Source organism: Tupaia chinensis, unplaced genomic scaffold, assembly GCF_000334495.1.
Source record: "Tupaia chinensis unplaced genomic scaffold, TupChi_1.0 Scaffold000039_1, whole genome shotgun sequence".
NCBI lineage: Eukaryota > Metazoa > Chordata > Mammalia > Scandentia > Tupaiidae > Tupaia > Tupaia belangeri.
The window spans coordinates 2263264-2269664 of record NW_006159494.1 but is presented as its reverse complement, the minus strand read 5'-3'; the positions used below and the strand labels follow the sequence as shown (position 1 = coordinate 2269664).

At 41.7% G+C, this 6401-nt stretch overlaps 1 pseudogene; it reads left to right on the top strand.

Annotated features, from left to right (window-relative positions):
- The first annotated feature begins 5807 nt into the window (after nt 1-5807).
- On the top strand, nt 5808-6136 carry LOC102469912 (60S ribosomal protein L30 pseudogene; annotated as a pseudogene).
- Nucleotides 6137-6401: the final 265 nt, after the last annotated feature.

Genomic DNA, 6401 nt, shown 5'->3' with positions numbered 1-6401 from the left:
TCTTCTGTCCACCTCCAAAGCTTCCACTTTCTATTGTCTACATTAAGTAGACTATAGGAGATGGCCACACAGAAATCTCATACTAAGGACTGAAAGGAGGAAGAGAGTCTATCTGCCTGACAGGAATTTAAAAACAAATAAACAGATAACTTCATGGAGGTTGTAGCTCTCAAGTTTCATGAATATTGAGAAGTTAGTGGTTTCTTGAGTTTTTGCTACTTAACTTCATAGGAGCATTTTAAATGCGTAAGTTAAAGATCAACATTCCAGGTGAGTATTACTTCTATAATCCTCACTTTAGAAAGGGGGAAGCTCAGGCTTCGGTTAATCAAGTTGTTTATCCATACAGTAAAAGCACTACTAATAGCTGTCACATCTTCTGCCCCTTCCATCTTACTAGGTACGTAATAAACCCTTGCTGAACTGAACTTGCAGTCAATAACTACTCTCTGGCTAAGAGGGAAGGAGTCTAGGACAATGCTGATAAGCGTGGGGGGGGCTTGAAAGTGAGATAGGGTTCACAGGAACAGCAGTTAGCATAATGGCTATGTCGCTGGACTTCCATGTAATTGACCGCAGTTCAAGTCTCAGACCTGTTGGCTTAAACTCATGCTGGGCACGTGTGCGTGTGTGCCCAAGATCCTGAGAGGAGAATGGAGAAGGGATTGCGGTGTGGCCATTCCCCCTGGGGGGTGATTTCTTGCTTTCTGTCTCTGTCTCTCTATCTCTGTCTTTCTGGTGAGCACACGTGCCCTAGAGCAAAAACCTCTCAAAACAAACAAACAAACAAACAAACAAAAAAAGATAGAGTTCCCAAGAATTTAGAGTCAAAGGATGGGAATTTCATGTATGTACATATATATACACACACACATATTCATACACACACACACATACATAAATATACATATACACACACATACTATATATATATAGATAGATATAGTATCTAGATATCTATCTATCTATATATATATATACATACACACACATCACTATATATATATATATATGTATACATAATTTTTTTTTGTCATGACTTCTCTCTTATTCAAACTCGTATGAAATCTGGAGCTACAAACTAACAAAAGAAAAAAGAAAAGAAAAGCATTTTAAGCAAAGTCCAGCTGGAAGCAGGACATTCTGGCTATAAGCATTGAACCAAAGCCAACAGAGAACAGAAAAACTCTCCATCAGACAATCTACCTATTTAAACCCGATGTGCCAAACCAGGGCTCCTTCGCTCCAGTTCCAATTAACAGTTATCCTCCCAGCCACCGACATGCTGAATCACCCTCCAGCGCCACAGCTGATGGCTCATAAAGCTTTGTGCTCATCTAATCCGCTAATAGCCTGGGGCTGTATTAGTGTCACAGCAGCAAATTCGCTCCCAAATTGGAACTTTATTATTTTACTGTACAAAAGTCAGCAGGGCTCTTGAAGGAACTGCAAAGCATTTGTTAACCCTTTCCAACCTCACTTCCCATAACTGCTATCAGAAAACAGGACCTTGCGTTAAGAAAGTGTCTATGGATCATGACCCCAAAGCCTGTGGTACCAATAGGAGTGAGTTCACAGTCAGCTACGCTGCTGATCTGATGTGAACAGCTGATTCTAAAAACGCAAGCTTGAAATCTGAAATCCTAGCTCGACCACTTTCTAGCTGGGTTATCCAGGAAAAGTCCCTTTATATGTCTGTCTATTTTTTCACTCATAAATGAGTCTCATCCTTCTCCTCCCAAAAGCTGCAACATACGGATGCCATGCAGGAGGACAGACAGAGCACTGGCCACTCTTACAGGAGACACCAGATTCCTGGGTCCCTCCTGCCTTGGTTCATCGCAGTTTTGCAATTTCCTTTTGTTTCTTGCAGAAAATATTCTCAGATAGGGAAGAAAACAAAAATAAATAAATAAATAAATAACAAAACCCTCTTAAATCCTGTTTAAAAATGAGTGTTCGACTCAGCTCAACTCCTTAATCAGAATATGATACATCTTAGGGACCAGACGGTAGTGCAGTGGTAAAACACGACTCTCTGCCAGGCCTGAGAAGGTTCTGAGTTTGCATCCAGAGACCTTACTAAGATCCCCAGGCATGTTTGTGCCAGGAACTGGAATTGGATGAAGATGAAGGAGGTTGGAGAGGATACCAAGACTCTCTTGGAGGTATGTCTCTAACACTCTCTCTTGCTCATTCACTCCTTCATGGAAGAAATTAAAAAAGAATATGCAACATCTTGACAGGCTTAGATGAATTCAAAAACATTTGCCAAACTAAATATGTACAATTTGAATGATACTCAACTGTTGTGACCGGTGAAGGTGACATGCAGAAATAGATGAGAAAATTCAGACAAAAGACCTAGGAAAGAATAAATCCCAATCTTCATCATCTCCTTAATAATTCTGCCTGGATACAGTTCACTGCAAACCATACAGTGAGATGGTAGAAGTCAGTTCACTCAGTGGAGAATCATTTTATTTAAAAATGAATTGTTTGAGGGGACCAGCAGTTAGCGTCATGGCTATGTCGCTGGACTCCCATGTAGTCGACCGTGGTTCACGTCCCGGACCCAGTAGCTTAAAACTCACACAGGGCACGTGTGCATGCGTGCCCAAGATCCTGAGAGGAGAATGGAGGAGAAGGGATTGCGGTGTGGCCATCCCCCCTGGGGGGGGTGATTTCTCGCTTTCTGTCTCTCTGTCTATCTCTGTCTGTCTGGTGAGAGCACGCGCCCTATCGCAAAAACCTCTCCAAAAAAAATTTAAAAAAATAAAAATAAAAATGAATTGTTTGAGCAGTGCAAGTGTAGCCAGCATGTGTGTGAGGCAACGTGGAAACCAAATCCTCAAGGCTACTTCATCCCGATCAGACTGTGTGATGGTTCAACACGGGAGGAAACAGTGGGGATGGGGAAGAGGCAAGAGAGAAAGGAGTCGTTCCCATTTCTTACCAAACTCGGACAATGTCTTTCTGCAACTAAAAGTAAGAACAATAGAATTCTCCTGCCGAGATGCCACAGTACAACACTGTAGAGAGGAGTCTCTCCTGAGTCATCAGCGGCTACAGCAGGTATTTGCCAGAGACTGAGAGGAAATGAATGGGCGTGAGCCCAGCGTTGCCCAGAGCGGCGTGGTTGCCTTTCAGCAACTGCAGTGTCTAGAAGTATTAATACTAACTGGGAGCCTTACTACCAGGAAGAGCTAATATTTATGAAGATCATACCGAATTTAAACGTGTGGCTGTCTCGTTTAGTTCTCATTATCATCCTGTAAGGGTGATACTATTCTCATGTCCATTTCAGAAATGAAGAGACTAAGTTACTCAGAGGATAAGAAGCATGTCCAAGGTCATGGAGATTGTGCCGGATGGTGCCCCCAATTCAAACCTACATGGCTCGATTTCAAAGGTGCGACTCCAATTATCTCTTTATTTAAACTCTGAAATTTTGAGCAGTTATATATCAAGAAGTGATTTAAATAAAATTCCTTTTTAAAAAAAAATTTTTTTTTGGAGAGGTTTTTGCTACAGGGCAAGTGTGATTGCCAGAAAGACAGAGAGAGACAGAGACAGAAAGCAAGAAATCTCATGGATGGCCATGCTGCAATCCCTTCTCCATTTTCTGCTCAGGATCTTGGGCATGCATGCGCACACACACCCGGCATGAGTTTAAGCCACCGGGTCCGGGACTCAAACTGCAGTCAACTACATGGGAGTCCAGCAACATAGCCATGATGGCAACTGCTGGTCCCATGAAATTCCTCATTTAAAGCAACATATATCCCCAGGTAGACCTATAGGGGGCCCAGAATATCATGTGCTCTAGTAAAAAAAAAATAAAACAAGAATAAAAAAAATAAAATAAAAAGGTTAACCAAAGGAGGGGAGAAAAAAGAAGAAGATATAGAGGACCAGGGCAAAGATATTTCCTTTGCCACACTTGAAAAGGTGTTCCCTTCATCTCATGTTCATCTCATGTAGGGGATTGGTATTAACAATAAAACCACACAACATTATTTATGATGTGTCTATACATTTTAATGCTGAGAAAACTATATATTTAACATAGGTTCCGTTAGTCTCAATAAGTCCTTTTATAATGTTACTGTCAAGCCCTACGTTTAAAAAAATTCAAGTATTGTTAAGGATATCACTACCAAACAGTATTAGATACTGGGTAAGGAAGCGATGCACCTGTCACTCACTGGCAACATGGCGCTGTCCTGAAACTGCAGGCCAGGTGAACATTCTCCCTTCCTTAAAGGGCGGTGGCTCTTCACAGAAACACAGTCAGTAAATGTGACACAGGGCACAGTATTTCTCTACCCGAACAAGACAATAGGCTTTGCTTCCCGACTCTCTGCCTTGGGTTATGTTCCTAATCATCTGTGGTTGAAGGAGATGAGGCTGCGTGGACTATGGCTGCTGCCTCTCAGGCTGTGGGTGAGGCAGCAACTTCTAGAATGGGGTGTTGGCAGAGAGGCACTCTAAAACATGATTAATTTATATGTATTCTCAGTTTGAGTCACCATAGAAAATCATTCTTTCTATCAAGGATGATAAATAAAAGGAGGCTAGAAGGGGCCAGCCCCATGGTCTAGTGACTAAGTGAGCCAGATCCCACATGTCTAACCAGGCAGTTTGAATCCCAACTCCACTGGCTTGAAAGCCATATAGATGAATACATAGATAATAAATTCATATAAATTTATAAAAAATTTTTAAATCGATGCATAGTTTTTGTTTAACACATTTTCAATGAACTTTCTGAAGACCCCTTATATTTATAGATATACATGCAGGTGGTTATAGATGTCTGTAGGAAATCCTAACCATTGCAGGGAAAACTCTAGAGCTTGGAGCAGTAACAACCAGAAACCTATGAAATAATGACTTTGCAAGACTTACTGTGATCTGAGTATGCTCCAGAATTCACAGGGACAGATATCAGTAAGTCCTCATCATCGAACAGAAGGCTAAGGGAGAGAAATAGAAATCTGTCACACGATAGCCACCCCCATAGATCCCACAAAAACCTTCTCTGTACTCCCTATCATCCTCCACCGAACACATACATTTTCAAGCACAGACACACACATACGCATTTTTAAACCCAGATTTTTCAGTAACTCGAGATTATTTTTCTCCACCTGGTGCTAAGTTCCATATTTCTCATTTAATCTCAAACCAACATATCTAAAGTAAATTATTCCAGTAATGACATTACTTCATTGAAGGTTAAGGAATCTATTTCTCAGCCTATTCAAACTCTCCTGAGCTCATGGATAATCGAAGGAAAGGAATTGGAATTCAGTATATGATAACATTGGAAAGCTCAGTTAAGGATGAATACTCTTCCACTGGTTCTGTATGGCTTCCTTACTTTTTGAAAGTACAACTCATGGGACCAGCAGTTGGCGTAATGGCTATGTCACTGGACTCCCATGTAGTCGACTACAGTTCAAGTCCGGGACCCGGTGGCTTAAACTCATGCTGGGTGCATGTGCATGCATGCCTTATATCCCTAGAGGAGATTGGAGAAGGGATTGCGGTGTGGCCATCCCCTCTGCTAGGTGATTTCTCACTTTCTGTCTCTCTGTCTCTGTCTCTCTGGCGAGCACATATGCCCTGTAGCAAAAAACCTCTCCCGCTTTTTCCACTTGCAATCTGCTTTCCCTTCCAGCCCTGGCATCACAGCTCCATGGTGAAGAGCTTTGCATTGTGGGAACTCTTTCCTTTCTTGCTTCCCGGCCATTTTAGCGGCTGTTTTTGGTTGGGGACTGTCCCACACCCAAGGCAGGAAGATGGTGGCTGCAAAGAAGACAAAAAAGTCGCTGGAGTCGATCAACTCTCGCTCCAACTTGTTATGAAAAGTGGGAAGTACGCCCTGGGGTACAAGCAGACTCTGAAGATGATCAGACAAGGCAAAGCAAAGTTGGTCATCCTCGCCAACAACTGCCCAGCTTTGGGGAAATCTGAAATAGAGCACGATGCCATGTTGGCCAAAACTGGTGTCCATCACTATGATGGAAATAATATTGAATTGGGCACAGCATGTGGAAAATACGACAGAGTATGCACACTGGCTACCATTGATCTGGGTGATTCCGATAACGTTAGAAGTATGCTCTAACAGACCGGTGAAAAGTAAATCATGCAACATTTTTCTTTAATAAAGCTTGCCAGAGCTCATTTTAAAAACACTGGAAAAAACTCCCCCAAAAAAATGACAGTTCCAACCTAAATCTACACTACAAACATAACAAGATGAACTATTTGTTTCTTCAGCTCAGTGGTGTTAATAAAAGCAGCTTATATGCCAAATAGAATAATTCAGTAAATATGTACAAAATGTCAAGATTTAAGAATTATGTCCCATTTCATACTAGTGCCGAGAA